General features: G+C 34.9%; 1 protein-coding gene across 3 annotated transcripts in view; it reads left to right on the forward strand.

Moving 5' to 3' along the window:
• The window catches only part of QKI (QKI, KH domain containing RNA binding), a 153,114-nt gene that overhangs the window by 36,966 nt on the left and 93,789 nt on the right, over window positions 1–22,359 (forward strand). The gene's annotated exons all lie outside the window — the stretch shown is intronic.

Genomic DNA, 22,359 nt, shown 5'->3' on the forward strand with positions numbered 1-22,359 from the left:
TCTTTTTAGTCCCTAAATTATTTTTTGATCCTTGTGGTTGTCTTTAAGTGTAAATTTCATGTGATGCTACCCTTGGATCATGCTGAGTTGCTTCGGACACCAGGGAATTAGTGTATGTTCCACTTGGCTTGATTTGCAGAGAGTGTGAGTGGAAGAAGGTTGTGTTAAATACCAAACTAGTTTGGATTGCTAAACCATAGATGTAAGATCCTAATTATCGTGTTCATTCAGTATTGTTTGTCCTGAGACACTTGTGAAGTGAATATTAGGAGGAAAGTAGTTCTTGGGATGATGTTTTTTCCTCTTGGTGTGTTGCTAAAAGTCAGCTGCAGAATGCTTAGAGGCCCTTTAGAGACCTTTTGGAGACTGTACTTAGTCTCAATTACTGTTAGTCCCATACCTGTGTAACTAGTTCTGTTGCTTACAGAAGTGTCTTTATCTCAGGGTTGGTTGTCCTGTCCTCTCCCCTTTCTCTGCCCTTCTTAAGCAAAACTGTTGGCTTGCCTGTCAATACTGTGCTCTCCATGGGGTGTTCAGTTCCATTGTATGCTTACCTTTTGAAAGAGAATGGTTTCATTTAACTGGAACTGTTTTGAATTCATCTGTGTTTCTAAAAACTGCTTGGGAAGAACAGTCCTGTCAAAATCTACCCCCAACTACCCCAACCATTTTCATTGATTGGTGACAGAATAAGAAATTGTGTTATTCTTCCCTAATAGAATTTAGAGGTTCTGTTGTGATAGAGGAGTGCAGGGTCCAAGTAAGGGATTTGCACATTAAAGTGATATAAAGTGGAAGAAAGTACAGAACAGCAAAAAATGGGGCTAACACTTGCATATTTCTGTGGCTTTTCTTTGTATGCTTAATTAGATTAAGCTCTCCAAATGGAGTTTTATTATTTTAATTCTGCTTAGAACATACGGGCCTCTAAATAAACCTCACTGTGCCATGCTCCATTAAGAAAATTAAGTGCAAGTCCTTATTCAGAACAGAATATTTAGACAAATGTCTTTTCTCTCTTTTCAAGTTTTCACACAGTTGTTTTGCTGTGGGGTTAAAATACCTGTACTGAGAAAAGTGTTTAAGGAATTTGCACTGGCACTAAGGACATCACTCTCCCCTTGTATTGTATTTTTCTTCCAAATTAAACATACGTGTGTCTGTATACATATTTGTACGTGCATACTTCTCCCCACACCAAAAACAGTGATTCTTTTGAGACTCACAGAATTATAGATTTTTGAGAGGAATTGTCCTGTCCTTTTGTTCCACAAAGCCATGTAAGTAGCTGTGGAATTGATACCTGCATATATCTTAGAATTATATTGCTTAGTGGCTTTTTAAAACATTTCTTAGTTATTGAAATCTTTGTTTCATAACTTGACAGTGTATTCTTTATGAAGAGTTGCCTTAGTTATTTGTTGCAGTTTTTACAGAACTTGAGGCGTGCTGTATGAGGATTATGAGTAAGAAAAAAGGTGTTGGATTTCCCTATTATTTTAACTATTAAGCTGCTGTTCTAGAAATCAGGGGTTTAGTAGCTTAGCTCTTCACTGCCAGTTAATTGTCAAATACAGTGTAAATAAGCAGGAAAGAGTTTGTCTCTAGTTACTGTCAAAGTAATGATTTCACTAGCTACTGCTAGCTCTTTGTGTGCTTTCAGAAGAACAGCCTTGAAGTGGTCACTAAATTATTGTAATAAACACTTACGCATTCAGAAGTTGGAGAAGCTTGTGATTTGTATACATGTGACCTGGAATAAAAAGGCTGTTGGTTCTTGTGAGATGATGTGAAGTGTGTGCTAGAAAATGTTCTGCTTCTGCCGCTGTGATGGGACCTGGCAGTTCAAGCTTCACTGGAGAGCCAAGCCTGGTGTTCTCTCTCTGCTCCTATATGTGTTCACTGCTACTTTGAATGGGATTTGCACAGCCTCAATAACTGGTTAATAAACTAGAATATACCACTACATATGAATAGAAAGCTTTGATTTTGTATGTAGGCTCTTTATAAAATCTCTGTGCTAGTCAGAAATTATGTAACCTTCTTTAAATTCAGGCTAGCATTCAGAAGGTTGGGGGTACAGTGATTCCAACTCTTTTTAAAAAAAGAACAAAAGTTGTAAAATTCACTTGTAAGTATTAATTTCACCAGTAAAGGTAAATTTGTGGGTAAAGATAGAAATTGTCATCTGTGATAATTTTCACGGTGTTATGTGAAACTTCTGGCTCATGTTTAGCAGTTAATTTAGTTGTTACCAGATATAGTAAAGACATGGTGTATAGACTGTGAGAGTGAGCTTCTCAGATAAATCTAGTTAATTCTTTGTGTTGCCATAATTTTCTTCCAGCTGACAATCTTGTATACGTTACAAAGATGTAAAGTTGAATAAACCTAAAGTTGCTCAGAGAAGAGTGACCAGAAACTGTTTTTCTGATAGATATTTAATAATATTTTTAGTAACAGAAATTTAAAAAAAAAAAAATTAACAAAATGTTAGGAGGTTGTAATAAACTTCTGTTGTGGTAAATATTTTTGATTTAGAATTTTGAGCATATTGGTTAGTTTTCTATAGTGAATACTGCATAGTACTATAATGTCGTTTTGTGCAGAGAATCCTCAGTTACTTGTGAGGCAAAACAATAGCAGTCTACCATAGGTTTAAACAAACATGCTTTATATGTGTGTATGTATAGACATGCACAAAAGCTGAAACAATAAATTTTCATAGCCTGCATCACTTTGTTATTACTGTTTTACTACCCTTTGGTTCCCCACACAAAGTAGAGAATATATAAAATTAAATTTAAAATAAATATATAAGATCCCTTGAAGGCTCTTAATTTATTTTTCTATACTAGTGTGTATTAAGTATTTTTAATCTAATATTTTTATTTGAAGACCATAGTTGATGCAAGATTCAACTTGCCAAAAAATTGTTTGACTGAAACAGCCTTTAGTTTTTAAATGTTGGCTGTTCAGAGTCTGAATTCCTACTTCTGTACTAGTAAGCGGAAGATATGCAAAAATCTTGCTAAACAAAAATTAATTTTCTTTGGTGTGTTGTATTAATAAAGAGCATTTTTCTGTGATGTAGTCACAGTCTGATAAATTGTGTAGCTGTTGGGATGGTCTCCTTTCTGGGACATTTTTTTCCATAGGAAGTTACTGTTACACAGTCGAGTCTGTTTGTATTGTTTTGTTCTAGCACCCTTGAAAGGTGTTTAATCTTTATAGAAATTTTAGTATTAAAACTGAGATTTGAGATACTTAACTTTTCTGGACCATGTATATGCTCCTGAAACTTGAGAGAGAACTTGTGCAGCAGGTACCCAAAAAATGAAATTCCATTAATTGTCTATATTCTGCCCTTCAGTTAAAAATGTGTTTGTTCTCTATAGTGTAATGTTTGTACTCTCATGTAAGTCTTTGGTGTTACAGTTTGAAGGCATTTCCAATTCATGGAGAAATAACTTCCAGCAGAATTTTAAAAAGTAAGAAGAAAAGATGTCAGAAAAATTATTGAGCTCTTAAGAAGCAGAAGAATGGAGGATAAGCTATTGTTTGTGGGTGAATAGTTAATAGTCTTTAGCATTTCTTATGCTTCAGATAAATGATTAATTTTCTCAAATTTCCCTAAAGAGCTGAGACTAAACTTTCTGCCTGATATCAATTTAAACAGTTTCTGGAATTAGTACCTACAAATGTTGAACTGAATAAATGTTTTTTCTATTATAATCATGGCTTTATTATTAATAAGTACCCTGTTAGCTCTGATTAATGTGAAATTCTCTGTTGGAACGCTACTGTGCCTCTTCAGTAAAAATGTAAGAACTCAGTAATTATCGCATCTATAGTAGCATGTCCTTTGAGTATACTGAAGCTCAAAGGCCAGCAGTGATAAACAGCTTGTGCGTACTTTCTGACCGTTTTAGTTAAAACTGTTTAATTAGAACAACACAACGATGAACACAGGGACTCATTTTACTGTGGGGAACTTACTGACAAAACGTTTAAATACTTTTTCAATTTGTAATATCAGAGTTTAATAGCATCCCTAATATGGATTAGGAAAATGATAACATCTTCTTTATTTATTGTTCTGATTCTTTTACTTAAGCTTTTCGTTCCCTAGTGGTAAACAGGGAAGGAGGCTAAAAGACTTGGCCTTGCTTACCCTTGCAATTTGAAGCAAAGAGAGAATATAACTGGTATCTGTAGATAAACTTGGGATACAGAGTAATGGCAGGGCTGAAGGAAGATTTGGGAAAGAGGTCAGCTACTGATGAAAGTACAAATGTATATGAAATAAGTAAAGTGGTTTGATTACTAATTTTCAGTGTTAGTAGGGTCAATTGGAAAAACATTCTAGTAGAAATAATGAGAACTAAAAATTTAATTTTTAATTCAACCTTTATATATTCATGAGAGGTTATGTGCTCTGGTTGCACATGGTAAGGGAATGGGTTGAGAAAGGGCCCTTCTGTTTAGATGCTGTTAAAATGTACATGCCTTAATATCTGTATGAAGATTTTTTTTTACCCTTTCTATCTAATGTTTTATTAGATATCCTTCCATTACTGACCCTCTGAATCACCTTTTGACAGTTTTTTTTGGTTTTTTGTTTTTTTGGTTTTTTTGAACCATGCTAAATACTCAATAGCTGGTGTGGGGGGTTGGGTACTTTCTTGGTGGATTTTTTGGTTTTGGGGTTTTTTTGGTGAAGGATGACAGATGTCATAATTTTATTCATAAATAAGTTGGTCAAATCTCCAGAGCATGTTTGTACTTGGAGGCAAAAGGATGGACAACAGTCTAGAATACATTGGAATAAAAAATCCTGTCCTTTAGTCCCTTACAGTAATCTTGCAGGCTCAGTACTCAGCAGTACCAATTAACTTGGTCCGTATCTCCATTATTTTTTACCTGTTAAGCTCTTCAAGAATTTAGTCCAGTTAGGTTTGGTGATTACCTTGTCATTCATCTTTTAATGTTGTTCTTCCCATTTTATTCTTACTTTAATTTTGCTGTTTGCAGATCCTGCGGTCTTTCTGTGTGTGTAAATAAAAAGAAAAGGAAGGTAGGGTGGAAGTAAGACAAGTAAAAACTTAGTAAGTAGCCTTTGTCTTGGCAATGTAAGACAAAGTAAATTTGGAAATCTGGGAGAAGAAATGAGTTCTATCTGGTACTGATAGGAAAATTGAACATATCTTTTAGGACACCATGTTTTTATGGTGATGCTTGTATTATTAACTTCTTCAAATTAGCATTAGAAGATGAAACTCCTAGTTTTATATGTATGTTCATATACATGCTATGTCCAGCATGTATATAACACTCCCTGCAGAAAGCAGTGGGATTTTTTTCTTGTTTAATCAGTATACAGGTCCAACTTGTAAGGGTGGGAATCCCCTACTCTGACATTAATAGCTAGTGCTAGATGTTTGGGTGCCTCTCTTCACCGTGGATGAAGAGGACTGTGCGTTTATGGGGAAGCCAAGTGCTAAAGGAGAATGGTAGTCTAGAAAATTAGTCTAAACAGTTAGTTTAAAGATACCTGTTACTTTTCTGTGGATGAAATAACTTAAATTATTCTAATAAATTAATTTTATTTAAAATGTTTAACTTTGGGATATACAAAATTTGAGGTTGCAAAGAAAGTGTCCAACAGAACTTTCTGACGTTGGTCTAGCAGTCAACATCCATCATGATTGGTTGTGCTCCTGTAGTGCCTTTCATTATAGCTCATTTCATTTTCTGTGTAGAGTCAGGCTTTCAGTGGGCAATCTGTTTGATCAGGGCTGTCTTCTTAATACCCTCTTCCATTTTGAATTCTGCACTTCATGTGCATATGTTTCTTTCTTTCATGGATTACAGAATTATTTGGGTGCATGGTTTCAGTAGATTATGCACTGCAACTCTGGTGTCAGTGTGTGCTTGCTTTTGCTGAACTGATTTTTCTTAGAGCTGCTACTTTGTGTATTAGCTCTTGGAAGACTTAAGTCTAGGAGAGCTCGGTGCGAGTACAAGTAATGAAAAGTCAACTGTGAGGCATTGTTGCATACTGACTTTGTTTTACACTGGGGTTTTTTTTCAGTCTGTTCTTTTGAAATGTTTATTTTAGGAAAGAAGAGTTTTATACAGGGATGAGGAAATGCTTCAGCATGGTATTTTTGCTTGCTATTGTGAGGTCAGGTATGCTTGGGTACACACACCTGCTGAACCTTTTGGTAGTTTTTTGTGAACTAATGTACTTTAACTAGGACGGGGGAATGCAGTAAACATGGAAATACATTGAGTAAGTGCTGAAACAATACTTAACAGAGCAAGGTAGAGCTTGTGTTTAAAACACATAGGTGAATTCACAAATTACTGTTTAGACATCAGAATCCTTAGTAATTGTGCTTTATTACTCAAAGTCAGGAACAGATCTTCCCTCTACTTTAGAGAGCTGAAACAGACTCCTGAAGGAGATGGGGCTGGTATTTGAGAAGCACAGTGTTGTTTTAAGGAGGGAGGAAATACAGAGAGAAAAACCCTTTCTTGAGGATTAAGAGGTTTTTAAATTTTTTAGTTTCGCCCCCTCTGATTAGTTGACAAAAGGAGACCTATAGCACTAAACTGTAGTACTTTCCCCAGAAACTTAAACTGGCAATTATGGTACCATGTTGTCTTCACCCCCTCCCCCTGCAGTGGTCAGTCAGCTTTTGACAGACTGAGTATTAGATATTTCTTCCTTTTTAGTAGCTCTGTAGTTCAGATATTACTGTTTGTACGCTCCGATTTTTATGGAGTTGCCCTTGCAAAAGTAATTCGATGCTTTCCAGTCAGAGGACACCAAGAGTTTGGTAACTTTGTATGGGTAGGTCGGTGAAATGCAAGTCTTAGCTAATTGTGGTTGCTCTGTGTTTTGCCAGGATAAGATGACACCAAGCCCCATTTAGAATTGCTATTTAATGTAGTTTTGAGTTCCAGTCAAAATACCAGCTTGATAATTTCTTTGTATCACTCCTAAATCATATGCTTAGGTAAAAATCAATGTACATGCCCTCAGTAGTAAAAGGTCTATTGTTTATTACCAGGGTAAGTCTGCCCACAAACCTTGGAGGTGCATATTAATTAACAAAAAAAAAAGAAAAAAAAGAAAAAAGGTGCCTTATAAACAACATGGTCAAGCGTTTTTAAACAGGTGTGCTGCTTTGAGGTTGTACTACTTCTGAAGTTATTAATACATTTAGAAGTGTACATCACTTGTCAAGGAAAAGTTTTCAGTGTAATGCTGTATCTATAGCATACATTTCTAATCTGAATTTGTTCTGTATTTCAAAAGAACAGAGTAGTTCTGCTCTCCATATGTGTCTCATTGTTGCTGGTCACTTGGTTGTCTTGCAAGAGTCTTTTTGTGGGGAAGATTGTACACAAATCCAGCTTCAGGAGTAAACTTTTGTTTTAGGCATTTCCTTCCTTTTCCCATGTTTTGTTTCATTGCTAGAGAACTGTTGTTTACCTGCCTTGGTTTGGAATGTTGGATTTAAAATAAAACCCAAATGCTGTCTCAGTAGGTATCTCTGCATAGGAGATTCTGGGTTTCTGTAGCTAATAGGTATTCATCCATTGTAGTGTGGATCTACTCAATTTATGAAATTCGTGTGCTGTTTTTTAAAGCTAGTAAGAATACTAGTTGGACACCGTTGTTTCATTTCAGTCACTTTGGCATAATATTAATTCACAGTTCTAAGCTTTTATATGCTGCTTCTCTTTAAGAGCAGTGTATAGTAGTGAATTCTGTGAAGGCACTGATTCCTTTTGAAATTTGCTGCATTGCTTTGAAACCGAATTCTTTTTCTGTCAAATACGCTCAATACTTTAAGAAAAATAATTTTGCTTGATGAGCAGCCAGTTCCTTTTTACACCTTATTTGCACTCAGTTGTCTCTTATTATATAGTACAGCACTTCCTCTCTTCAGGAATGCTCATGCACCTGTCCTAATTGTGTGCATTCATCCACCCAAGACTTCAGTTACTTAGGTTGGTTAATGCTTTTTCAGAAGGTTTCTGTCTCTTTAGAGTGCTGATACAAGCATGATCAGTGTGTCTCAGCTGTGTGGTTTATAAACACTCAGAACATACTGACCCAAAAATTCGAGTTAGTTCTAGTTGCAAACATTGTGATGTGTGGTGTCAGAGGGCACTGAGGGCTTTGCCCTGTGGTCGGTGATACAGGGACTGCTTGCTCTGGGAAGATTGTCAACTGAATTGTGATTTAAAGTTGTCTTAAATATGCAGCCGTTTATCAGATTATTTTTTTCCTTGTAAAGTACAGGTGGTCTAAAAATGTGAATGCTGTGTTAAATAGATATATCATTATTGATGTTCCATCTGGAAATGACCAGTTGTTACATCGCTAATGTATTTAAGTACTGATGATAATGAATATATTATTCAAATCAACGTCCTAAATGTCTGGGTTGTACTATTTAACCTAATTGCTTGAATTTTATAATTTGAACTTGACAATTTGATTACCATTTTTAAAAAAAATGAATGTCACTTGCATTAAAAGTAAAGCAAAGTTGATGTCATTCAACACAAATACTAAAATAAGTGTCTCTTGGGCTTCAAATCATTAGATTTTTTCAAGTTATTCTAACCAAAATAATATTTTGCACATCTTTTTTCTTCCACGAGTGCAGATGTTACCCTTGAGACTGGGAAAAATTGTAAACAAGGGCTTTTGAGTGTTTGTGAAGGACTTCAGTTTTTTCTGTGAGTCAGCTGATGGGCAAGCTGAAACAAGAGAGAGACCTGAAACTCTGGCTTTGTAATGTAGATAGGGCTGGAACATAACATATATCTCTAAATCCTAAGTCACTGCAGACAGGTAGGCTGACATGTAAACCTGAAGTACATCTCAGAGCCTTATGATAACTCTTTCTTCTGCTGTCTCTCCTGTGGTAAATATGAGGTAGTTTCTCTTCTGTTGGCGGTGTTGGTCATCACAGAACTGTAGAAAGTGGTAGTACCCCGCTCCTTACTTTAAAAGCCCAGAGTAAAAGGCAAAAGTTAGTTGAAATGAAGGCTGAATGTAGCAATTGTTGATCTGCTGCTCTTTTAGTAGTGTTGTAATTGTAGATATTTAGGATAGTAGATTCAATATGATTTGATATCCAAAGGTACTACTATTATTGTATGATTAGACTGTAATACTGCTGCTCTTAGTGCTCGATGCTGACTGAAGCACATAACTGTATAGTGCTTGTGTTTTGAGGCTTCTACCCTTAAGTGCTCCCAACCAGGGGGGCTTTTTAAGGTGTTTCAGGTGCTTTTCAGTTTTGACTCATTTGTCTTTTTATGCATTGCCTTTTTACAGCTAGAGCGTAGACTTAAGGTTTGGTAATAGCTTTTAGCAAAAGTCATTTAGAGCAAACAAGGCAGATTAGATCTTAAAACACTAAAGGAGATACTGAGTGCTATATTTTGAGCTGTCCTCTGTATTTCTGACCTGTTCTGCAGTGTTAGGTTTGAATTTTGCAAGTTAACTGATTATGGCAGATGTACACATATGGAGAAAACTTTTTGTAACAATGTTTCCAGAAGGTGAATGGAATTACTAGTTTAATTTTTCACTTCAAATATGGTCAACACTGAGAAGTCTATTTATTATTTCTTTTTTTAGAAGAAATGCTTATACAGCAGCAAATAGGCATTGAGAGTTTATAATCTTACTTTATTTTACACTTTATTGAAGTGTATCACTTGAAGTCTGTAGTAGCATGAGAAATGCTACCAGATAGATAATCCTGCTGGGTTTTGTTCTAAATTTTGGAAGGGGGATTGCTTTTGTTTTGATGAAACAATTTAAAATTACTTTCTCTGACATGTTTCAGTATTTTCATGGCCTGAAATTCTAGACCTAGTTTGATAAATGAACCCCTAATCAACCTGAAATAGTACAAACTGTGTATAAAGCTATGATTAAGCGTGATATTTATATAAAAAGTGGGATTTTGTAGTTCTGCTTGTGAAATACTGGGAGTATTTTCAATATATTTAAAGATAGAAATAGGTATTTCAGAAGTTTGTCTTTAATGAGGTAAGAATTCTGATTCACCTTCCCCTATGAATTAGTAAAATTCAGTTTGTTTCACTATGGAGCTCTTAGTCTATGAATGAGATTGCAGTTGTGTTACCAGTTCTCAAATGTGTGTAAAATTTAAAGAAGCAAAGCAAAAATTGTCTAGTATTGGTTCTGATTATAAACTAAGCAATTAAAATCAGTTACATGAATGAAAAGCATGTCTATGTTTAGGAATGTTAAACACCTTAGTTTGTCACTCACTTCAGAAATTTGATAAAATGCATTTTTTCCCAAAATATCTTGCTTGAATATGGAAACTTTCATCACAGCTCTAATTGGTAAGGCCTATCTTTATTCACAAAACAATACTATGCATCCGTATCATGGGGTTTAGTTGCTTGGTGTGGTGCTTTACCGCTTTATTTTTAACTTTGGTTGTGTGAAAGAGTGCTATTATGGAGGAAAAAATAGTAATTGCTATTTATATAGTACTGCTTTGAGGTCTTCTAATTTGGAAGTGTGCAATTTTTGTGTTTCCTCCCTTCCCATCTTTCAAGGTGGCAAATAAGTGTATTTTTGCAACTTAGAATTATAAAAGACTAAATAATTCAATGTAAAATCTGTTGCCTTAAAGGGATGAAGAACTTTGTCTAAAATTCCAGTAACTAATAAAATAAAATGAAGTTGTTACTGAGCACCTCTCCTTTGCATAAACTTGAGTATAACCTCAAAGCCTGTTTCTGCAAAGTCAGTTTTTCCTTTTCAGAGGAGGAAAAGTGACTGCATTTCTCTGGTAAATTAAAAAAAAGAGAATAGTATCCCTTAAGTAACAGTATTCCGTTTCTGCTTAGTATTTGTAACTATCTGCAATGGCGCTCCAACTTAAATGTATCTTTCTCACTTCTAATTACTGAGAAATGGAAGTAGTCTACAGCTAAATTGCCAACTTTAAGTGCCTTGGGTAATGTCATATGTAGTCAGATCTAATTAAAAGGTATTATTATGGAAATTAGTTGTTGGACTGTATATCCTGAGGATCCTTTGTTATTGGAATATGAGTCTAATGATGTAAACTGTGAGGCTTAGAGGGCACTGCTGGATCCTACAATTAGGTTTTGGAGACCGACTTACACACAGCACAACTTGTTAATTCTCTAGATAAATGTGTCACGATTCCCAAGTAGAGCATGGAATTGAACAATTTTTACTCATCTCCTGGTGTTATTGAAACTGATGTCTTGTCACTGTTCTGAAAACCTCCTCTTAGTGAATAGGATGAAAGAGATTATTCACTATCTCGCTTAAGCATGCCTACTATTAGATTGTTCACAGGATCTGATTTCCTGAGAGAGTTTCTGTTAACAATCTTTCAATTACTGTTTAAAGGTTTTTATGACCACTTAAAGGAGGGAACTACCAAATGGTTCTGTGGGCCTCTAAATAATTGCAAATGGGAATCTAATGATAACAGAGATTCCCATTTTAAAACCATGAAATTGTTAATTTGTCTATCTTTACAGCTTTCTCAGTTATGTTGATAATTCTAAGCAATTTAAAATCCAATTATTTCCAAAATACGACAGTAATTAGATTAGTGTTTTTACATGAACATGTAGCATAAAAAAAATCATTCTGAGGGATATTATTTTAGTTATTTGAAGTGGAATTGAAACTACCCAATTAAGATTCCCTTTAAACTTGTGGCATGAGGAAAAGGGTTAATGTTAAAAACAATATTAAATGGAAAGAAAATGTGACTAGTTTATATTATTATGTACAAAACGGAAAAGCAGAGGTGAAACAAATAGTGCACAAACAGGAGGGGTTCTTGCCCTATTAGGAGAAGAAACAATGTTACTAATTAAACATGCTAAAAGAACAAATGGCTATTTCACAAGTAATATTTCTAAAGGTAATATTTATACAAACAACTACACAATTTATAAACAGTAAAAATTAGTCCAGAAGTGGTGGGAGGGAAGCAAACTCCGAAATGCTTTTTGCTTGAGTGTGTTTGACAAGGCATGGCTTCTGTCTCTGGTAACTGATAAGGTCTCTGCTTTGCTGTTGTGTGTTCTTCTATCTTCTGTCTGCTGATCCAGCCCGCAGTGTTGTCGGCTCAGTGAGGAATGTCAGGAGACTGGAGCAAAAGGGACATTAAATGGTTGACACTGAGGGATGGCAGTAAATGAGATGGGAGCTAAATATATAGGTTTGTGACATTCTAGCAGCTGGCTAAAGTCCTGCTGTTTGTTGCTTGGGTATACTAGCCTTAAAAAGGAAGAGAATGCATTGTAGCACCGAGAAGAAAAAAAACAGCTGGTGGCTTATCAGTCAGCCCTAATGACAGAGAAGGTTAAAGAGTTTGGAAGGACAAATCTTGAAAGAGTGCCTTTATTAGTAACATAAAATTTTTAATTGGTTATCAGTAGCTTTATAAAACTACTCTAGAACGTGTCTTGTTTAGCACAAAAAGACGTGAATGCTTCGTTTGTTGTCCAAATAAAATTACTTCAAAAATTTGCTTACTTTTGATTCAAGCAGTTTGGTAGGTGGTTTTTACAGTAACTTACTTTGATGTTTTCTTGCTCCATAAGGAAACTCTTGGAAACAGTTTGATACTTAAGTATCTTGGCATTTAATGCTTAATTTAGAAAAGGGTTATTTTTCTAATAGATGAAAGCATTAATGCCCTTGAATGGTATAAACTTTATGTATCTTAAACCCCATCTTTATTAGAGAGACAGAAAAGTGCCATGTGATTTAAATATGATTTTATGTCTGATACACTTTCAAAATGAAAGTTAATGTTTAGAAAAATCCGTGTTTAATTGCTTAAAAGCTTCATGTTTGACATGTAACTTGTAACTACATCTAGTTCTTGCAGTAAAGGCTGTTTTGAATGTCAGCTTGAAATAAGTACAGCACCTTAGTCAAAAGATGAGCCCTGCTTGATACTCTTTGCTGCTTCTTCCTGTCTGAGATTTTAACAGTTTCTTCTCAAGAACCTGTTTAGTTCTTGAACCCAAACTTCATTGTTACCACTGTCTTACAGCTGACTCAGAAGTGAAGAGCAAAACCTCATTTATGGCTCCTCAGCAAGTAAAGTGGTAGTGAAGAAGCCTTTCTGTCCTCTTTTGTACTCAGAGTGAGTGTCTGTGTTGGTGGCACTCTGGTGCTGAATTGGACATGTCCCTGAAAGACGCTGTGGGCTGAAGACGTGAAAATGTGATACAGGTTACAGGTTAGAAGCCTTTAGTGGAGCCTTTCGTGGAGGGGACTTTCCCTTTTTTTTTTTTTTTCTATTTTAAGTGCTCCTTGTGCTGTGGCGTAATCTGACAGGACGGGAAGGGATCAGGAAATTCCAGATCTCCTGCTCTTAGGGGGAATTGTCTGTCGCCTTCCTTAAAGCTTGTTGGAGTGTTTGTGGAAGTGAGGTGTAACCGAGCAGCTTAGTGTCAGCTTTTAGAAAACTGCGACAGTGATAGTTTGGTCTCATTTGTCTTAATGTTAGGAGCTGGTTTTCTTCCTATTATAGGAGCAGCTTCTCCTTAGTAGTACTACCAGTGTGGTTTTCTATCATTTTGAGATGGTCTTGCATTAATTTGTGTTTGTATATGTTTTTCTTCTCTACGGTATGCGAAAGTTCAGGTGGACTGTACATAGTGGAATGATGCACCAGTTAAGGTTTTCAGGCCTTGAATAAAAGAGATTAGAGAGATTTGAGCTGCTTTGCTCAGGGAATTTGATGTATTGTGTTTAGGCAGATTTCCTTTTTTTTATATACTTCTGTGTTGAGAGCTTTATGGCTGTGGAGCTGTACAGTAATTTGAAAATCTTCTCTTGTGTTTACTAAATGGTGCCATTTGTGAAGTGCTGGTTCCCTTTTTTAATTAGCATAGGAGCTCTTTGTGGGTCTTCATTTTGAATTCTGTAACTTGTTTAGGTAGATGCCAGTATTACCCTTGTGTTACATTATACAAAAATATCCAGAAAAATATCAGCAGAACTTAGCTAATGTAATAAACTTGCCTTTATTCCTTCTGTGTATCTAATGGAAATTTATTCATAGTATTAGCTTTTTTCCAAGTGATTGTTTCATTCTGCACAGTAAAAACCAGATGCACACAGCTTTTAAAGCTTTATGTTAGAGGTCAGTAATTTAAGAGTTATTTTTAAATTCTCTCTACCTTTGTACTCTGGTATCTGACTTCTGCTGCTGCTCTTTAAAGGAACTTCTGGAGTGCAATATTTTCAATACTTTGAAATTTCTCAATTCTTTGACAACATAATGTAAGGTTTTATGGCTGCATTCATTTTCACAAAAAATTTAGATCTGCTGTTGGATTTGGATTGCTTTCTAGCTTCCATCTGAAGGTTCTATTTTCTTAATGCCAAAACTATATGGTGAAGGTGTAATTTTGCTACAGAAAAATGAAAATGAAAAGAGATTTGTTACTCAATCCCAGGACAGTAAAGCTTCTTAGTATTCACTTAATTTTGAACTAAATGGTAAATCTCCGGGCATAAATGATTAAATCTTGGGTTAGTTTTTAGAAAATGAAATTGAATAAAATATTGATTAGATGTGGTAATTTGCCAAATCTAGAAGGTTAGGATACCTATTTTTGGTATGCTGTTAGATAGACTGATCTTCAAACTGGCCAAAGAATTTGTGAAGAAATTGTTAGCTCTGTAGCAGCTAATCTGGGAAAACAGTGCCTTTGAGATTAAAGATAATATCTTTGTGTTAACATAGAATTTTTTTTTTTATTTTTTCCACCTGTGATAACATACACATACATTGTGTTTAAAAAATAAGTTGGATCTTCTGCCCAGAGGAGCTGAAAATACAGTTTCTGAAAATACAGTTTCTGGAAAGTGTTAGTGGGTCAGTGCTGTTTCAATGGATGAAAATTAAGTTGGCATCCTAGATAACATTTTGAAGATACTGAGTTTTGGATATAAAGGAATTACTACATCCTGAATTCTTATGGCTTCATTTTGATGACAAGTTCTGACAGATACCTATTTCAAACAGATGACAAAAGAAAACTCTACGTTGACTTCTCTGATTAGTAGTAATGCATTCAGCCAACTAGGTGTAGCTACTGCTCAGATGGTTCTGTCGCATTAATTAGAATTTCATTGCTAAAAATTAGGTGTCATTTAGGTAAATACCTAGCTATTGTTATATTTCATTAAAAATTTTCAATAACTAAGCGAAACAACACCAAGTACTTAATTTGATAAGGTCCTCTTATAAACTGCAAGGTGAGAATTTGGAGAAAAAAGTGGTATACTTCAGTGTATTACTTTTAGTTTGCTTTATATCTTTTAATCTGTGCTTTGAGATTCTTTGTTCTTTAATCAAGGAAGCTGTGTTACCATTATTAAAATGACCTGGAAAGCTAGCCTGATTTTTTTATTATTATTAATTTACTTCATTTTTTTATAGATCTGGTCTAATGTATTTACATGAGGTTTGTAAAGCTGTTTGTCAGTTAAACGTGCTCTCAAAGCCTTCAGCAAAGGTTATTAGAGGTGAATGATGTGGATTTAAAGGATTTAGTAATTCATTCTAAATCCCAGCTATACTTTTAAATGCGTATTTTTTCTCTCTTTTTTTTTTTTTTTTTTTAAGGAGCATTTAAGCATTAGGATGTGGTCTGCTGGGTGAAAATGATATTTTATTGACATCACATGGATAATCTGGTTTGTCTAGCTTACAGCTGCAGTGATCAGCAGCTGAGCTTTTTGAATGATCACTGTATCAGTGGCTGATACTCCGCTCAGTCAGGAGCAAATGCAAATAATCTGTAATAATCCGTAATGGGCAAGTCAGCTCTACCAACGAAGCTTAAGATTGCAGAATTATGGTATGTAAATTGTGGCACCCTTGCAGGACCTGAAGGGGGGAGCCTACAAGAGATCTGGAGAGGGTCTTTTAGGATAGGTCAAGTGGGAATAGATTTAGACTGAAAGAGGGTAGGATTAATAGATGTTAGGAAGAAATTCTTCACTGTGAGGGTGGTGAAACAGTGGAACAGGCTGCCCAGAGAAGCTGTGGATGCCCCATCCCTGGAGGTGTTCAAAGCCAGGTTGGATGGGGCTTTGAGCAACCTGGTCTGGTGGAAGGTGTCCCTGCCCATGGCTGGGGGTTTGGAATTAGATGATTTTCAAGTTCCCTTCCAGCCCTAACTGTTCTATGACTTTATGCAGCAAGTTGATATTTTTACTTCAAGATGCTTATGTTGCTGTGGTGTTGGGGCTTTAATTGTATGGTGGTGCTTCATAAAAACAATTTAGTTTTTATTGTAGCAAGCAATGTGTCTATCAAAATTTTTCCCCCAGTTAAAATCACCTCAGTTTTCTATCTGAAATTATAGGGGGTGCTGTTTATTTTGGCACATTCAAGAACATAAGTGGAAGTAATGTATTCAATTTGTTAAATAATGTTACAGTGCCAGAATACAGGTACTAGCAAAGAGTATTTAATAGTTGAACAGGACTCAGGGTTACCCTTTGAAAATTTAGTATTTGTGATTCTAGTAAATAATAGAACTACTTTAAGTGGCAAAACCTTAAATTGAAACAAATCCTGATTTGCCATATTAAAACATCCTAAAAGTTATTATTTACTGTACCACCTGTTTTAATGTTATTTAGAGAACATTACCAGTAAGAAATAGTAATAGATGCTCAATTTTTAAGGTAGACCAAACTGTTTGTTATGGTAATCCATCCTTTAAACCATTAAACGTGTATTGCTGATATCCAAGAAGGGAAGGCAGCAATTCCTAATCCTATAGCGAGAACAAGGTACTACTGTTCATCACTGATAGTTTATTATATACTTATTTAAGTTTTACTGGAAAACACAGATAAATTTGTATCAGCATTTCTTACTAAAGATCATGTGCAGAGTCTGTGTAGGCAAGGCCTGTTTACTAACTTGTCCCAACGGATGCTAAATTTTGTGCTCAGTTTTTGTGAGCCAACTGACTTGCAGCATGTGTGCGTTCATTCAGGAGATTTTATTTGGTTCCAAACATAACGTGAACAGTTCAGTGTTTGAATTGTGCTGATGGCACCAGGTTTCTAGATGAGGTGAGTTAGAAGTTAAACAGCATTGAGGAAAACTGACTCATGCATGCCATGAAACATAAATACCCCAGTACTTAGAGCGGAGATTTAAGCTGTTCTCCCCTGCTCCACATACGATAAAGTTTCTGGGGATCTTTCTGGACATCCCATAGAATCTGTACTGTTCTAATTGACTTAAGAAGAAAAACCCCAATTAAATATAATGTAATTTAAAGGAATTTAACAAATTCCTTTTAATTTAACCAAAATTACTCCTACACTAAGTGCATTATGTAATACTTAAGCTAAACGTAGTTCTGAGAGAGAGTAATAGATAAAGTTATTTGTATTGAGAGAACTCATTTGCTCTTTTACTGGCTGAAGTTTTCTTTGGAACCTCTGCATTGTGTAAAAGTCAAAACCTTTGACTAACGTGTTCTTTTCATTTTCCTCCAGATGCTGATTTTTTTTGTATAGTACATCAGACTTCAAAACACTGAATGTTAACTTTGTTCTCCTGCTGCACAAATACTGTGTTTTAGTAATATATTACAATAATGTTCATATCCTTTGTTTTTGCATTAATACATATTTTATACATGTTTTTGAACTAGACCAAGCTGGTCTTAATCCCACAATAATTATCAGTTCTTTCCCATCACAAGACAAGTTATTATCTGGCTTTGATGTTTAAAAGTGATTATGGTAACTGAACTAGAACAAAAAAAACCAACCCAAAAATGCCCCCAACCCTATAATCTTTGTTAAAAATGTATGCAGTGTACTAAATAAAGATGGAACCAGTCTCAGTGCATTACATATGTACTGAAGACGATTCTTATCCATTTAATACACTAAGAAAAAGAAAAAATCTTTTCATTATCTCCTTTCTAAGATGTTCTCATCTTTGTGTCAACTCAAATTTTAGAGAATTGGAACTACTTTAAATATTTCAGCTGTAGTGACCCTTTTATTAAATGTTGGGGATTAAATTGCTCACACTTGAAGTAATCTCAGAGGTATTTCAACAGATCTACAAGAAGTTTTGATTTTGTTTGTCCAGCACAAAAGTACCGAATTGAAAATATGACAGATCCTGATTTTCTGATGGTTGTTATTCCGTGTTTTATTCTCCAGCACCTTAATGGTTTTATTTTTGTGTTTGAGTGATGAAGAGATTATTTAATAATAATTTGTATGCATAAGTTGCTTACAGCACAGCATTTCTAATTTGCTGCTTAACTTCATCACTTAAATGCTTCAATAGTTCTCATTTAGTTTTGATTATAGTATTGGAATGCTGTATATCAGATACCCACACCAAATGTAAGTGGATATATTTGACATAAGCAGATTATGCTGCTGATATTCACTACATGTGTACTTTGGCCTTTACTTGGTTATTTTGCTTAGAAAACATGACATGTTTAGGGATGGAGAGAATGTTTCTCATGCATTGTTGCCTGCAGCATCTCTTCTATGACCAGTAGTAGGTGGGTTTGATAGAGACTTGGGGAAACAACTTCACATGTTGTCACTAGCAGTCTTAACTACCACCTAAAGTTAGCTTGTGTGTAAAAATTACCTTCTAAATGTTGTTACTGTTGTCTCTGTTCACTGTATTGACAGTGATAATACCATCTGCTTTGTCAGCCTCTTCTCCCTTTAAAATCTCATCAGATAATCTGTTTTTCTTAACTATGTTACAAACTTGACAAATTCCACTGGAGCACATTTAATCCTCAGAATACAAGCTAATGCAGTTAATGAAAGATACCACAATTTCAGCATTATTCTTGAAACATTATGCTTTACCCTCTTGATTTCTGAAATATGTACAAGTGGCTGTTTATGTAAACTTGGCCTTTGTTTTTAGTTAATCTGTGATGTGGTCACTGAGTCAGTCGTGTATGGGATGCACTTGTTTTTATTTTATAGTAGTTCTTACTGCTTCAACAAAAGCTGTGTAGCTGTTTTCTGTTGTGATAAGTGTGTTGTTGAATCACTGAAAATACTTAAGGTATGAAATACATTTGAGGTTTCTCTTCATGGAAAAAGAAACCTTCTGTTTTGTTAATCACAACCTACCAAAAAATGTAGTGGTTATCATCTTCTGTGTGGGGTGAGATAGTGGCAACAGTTTCAAGTATCTAAAGAAAATATTTTGACTGAAATAAGGGGGTGGGGGCTGTAAATGTTAACTGAAAGGTTATGTATTTAATCCATCCCTGCTATATTACTGGCAAATTACATGTTTACAGGTGTAAATGCTGGTTTTGGTAACATTGTTTGTGTTTGTATATATACATGTGCATAAATAAACATCACTACAGCTGTGCTTGTAAAACTAACCAAACATGTCCTCTTCCCCATCCCCCCCACCCCCCCAAAAAAAACCAACCAAGAACCCCAAAGCAACAACCAGAAGCCAATTTTTTGACAAAGTTGTCATTGTGAAAATGGTTCTGTGGGCATGGTATACTAATGGAGTAAATATTGGAAAATGTTATTTCTAGAAAGCATATGCAATGTAAGTAATTTGCCCATTTGTCATTTCTTTTTTCCTGTAAAATGTTTCAGATTACTTTCTCAGAAATTCAGTCTCAAAGGTACCTAGCTGTAACTTTATGCTACAAGTTTTGTTTATTGAACACTAGACTACCTAACTGAAAGTATCTTAAGGTTTAATATGCTGTATTTTGTTTTCTAATATCTCAAGTGGTTTTATACTTGTTTCAGGTTAGAGACTTTCAAAAAATCAAATCAGCCACACATACCTGATTTTTTTTTTTATCATTATCTAAAACTCGGTTGAGAACAACACAAGATTTTCTGAGAAATATTTTATGAAAAACTAACTGTATTACCAGTATCATAAAACAATATTCATTTAAAAATAAATCAATGAAAAAAATCAAACCTAAATTTGCTAATTTTGGTGGGTCAGTGAAAGCTTTTACTGGATTCAGAGTCCATTCTTGTATTTGTTTTGTCAGCGTAGTGTTATGTTTTATCTTCTTCTTTAGTATTTCCAGGTTGTTTGCATATAAATGTTTCAATTAAATTCATTGGCTGGTTTTTTTTAATAAAAAACATGGATGAAAATACATACTTGAATTTAATTGTATCTTTAAGAAATATATTAATCCTTGGAGAGATGTTAATCTTGCTCACAAAGAGTACTAACATTAAACAAACACCATTGTGAGTGTCATACACGTTCATCATACTTTGTTTTGAGTGCCTTCATTGTCTTGCAGTTCCTTCGTGTCTCTTCATTACTCCATTTCTGTGGTTGGCATGTTAGCCTGTGACTCTGTCAGATTAAGTTATCTCCTAAATGGTCTTGGAATATGACTATTGCAATCTGAAGACATAGACGGTTTCCTCTGAAGTGGCTAAACTGACTGCCAGCATTGCTGCCTAAGATAAAATTACCAGAAGTTGTCCATTATAACATCCAGTTTTCAGTTGCGTCTTAACCATGACATATTTTAACTACTGAACCATGCAGAGTCCTGGTCTTCAGATGTTTTTTATTTGGTGTGGAAAATCATATGAAAATGAAATGAGTAGGAAATGCTGCTCTCCGTGTCTTCAAAAATCAAACTAACCACCAGGACATTTTAAAGCACATTCTTGAGGTGCCTTAGTTTGTTTAATATATCAGTATGCAATCTGAAAGCTGTTTTGACTATGGAGAAGGGTGGATATAAGGTATAGTGTTCTCTCTTGATGAAAATCCACATCCAGTTGGCAGTTATGTCTAGCATATAACTAGGCTGTAAAATGTAATTTGGAAAAAACATGGATAAGTGAAGGTGAGGCTGCTCGCTAACTGAGAAGTCTGCAGTTTTTGACCTGTTATGATTTAAAAAAAAAGGAAACTATATGTAAAGGTAGTCTCAAAATGGAGAACTTGTTTTCATGTATGGCATAACTATACTGAAGCTGCTTTCTACAGGAGGATAAGAATTAACTAACATCATCAAGAGTGAACATCTATGGTTTACAAGTACTCAGTTGTAATTACGGGGGTGTTTAAGGAAATAATAGAATTTATGTGATTTTTCTAAGCTGGGGGTCAGAAGGTGAAACCAATGCTAGATTACTAGACACATAGATACATTGCAAAGCATTTGTTATAAATCATTATTAAAGAAAGGGGTCCTTTTTTGTGTGTTTATAATTTTTTTCTGAACTTAGCTGCTTGTTACATCTTAAAGTATGCTGAAAGTCAGCATGAAGTGTAGAGCATCTTTTGCTTTTGGTATAATGAAGAACTACTGAGCTTTTCTTGAGACTTTCCTTAAAATAAAGTTTAGGCTGTGTATGAAAAGTACTCAAATATGCATTGTACCTAAGGAACATAAAAGCTTTCTGAGACTTTTCTTGATTTCCTTAAGTTGAAATAGACTTGAAGAATAGCTTGTTTTGGCTTTTTTCCAGTGATAAGTAACTGACTCTGCAAAATCAATGTTTAGTAAGTCACTGGAACATTTGCTAATAAGATGGTAGAATAAATGAGTTTTTAATTGAGTTAAATAATTGTTCGATCAAATGCATGTGTTTGTGCTCTTTCTTGCTAGATTTGGATATTTCAATCAAATTGGATTTTTTAAAATTCATTTCCAGTAATGAAGTAAAGACATTTTTTTTCTTAAGTTAAATTAGATCTTGCCACATCTTATTTTCATATTTCAAAGGAAAACACAAAATACAAAAGTCATAATAGTAGTATGAAATTTAATATTACTGGTCTACCTGAAGTTCCTCAGATTTTAACTTGCATGGAAAGTTCCTTAAACTCTGCATTTCCCATACTGTAGAAACCAGACACTTCTTTGCAGCAGCTCTGAGTCTTTGGCATGGTTCATTCTTGCTTTTCTTCACTACTTCTGTTCTGGGAGTGGGGACTGGTGAAGCGTAGAAGGACTATAAAAGCAGCTGGTCTGCTTAGGAATTAGTTGTTCTATGCATAGGGAATACAAGATGTTTTTATCAGGGAATTTCTCATTCAGTGGACTTGTTAGGTCGGTCACCACATGGAAATTTTATCGACTCTTGGGAACGTCAGTTGCTGCAGAATAATCTTTAATATCCCAGAGTAGGTGCGAACATTAGAATTTGTAGCAGCTTTTTTTCCTAATACGTTTTTTACTGCTTAAAGTCTTTGAGTAACAAAGATCCTCATGTTC

This window comes from Coloeus monedula (genome assembly GCF_965178545.1).
Source record: "Coloeus monedula genome assembly, chromosome: 2".
Lineage (NCBI taxonomy): Eukaryota > Metazoa > Chordata > Aves > Passeriformes > Corvidae > Coloeus > Coloeus monedula.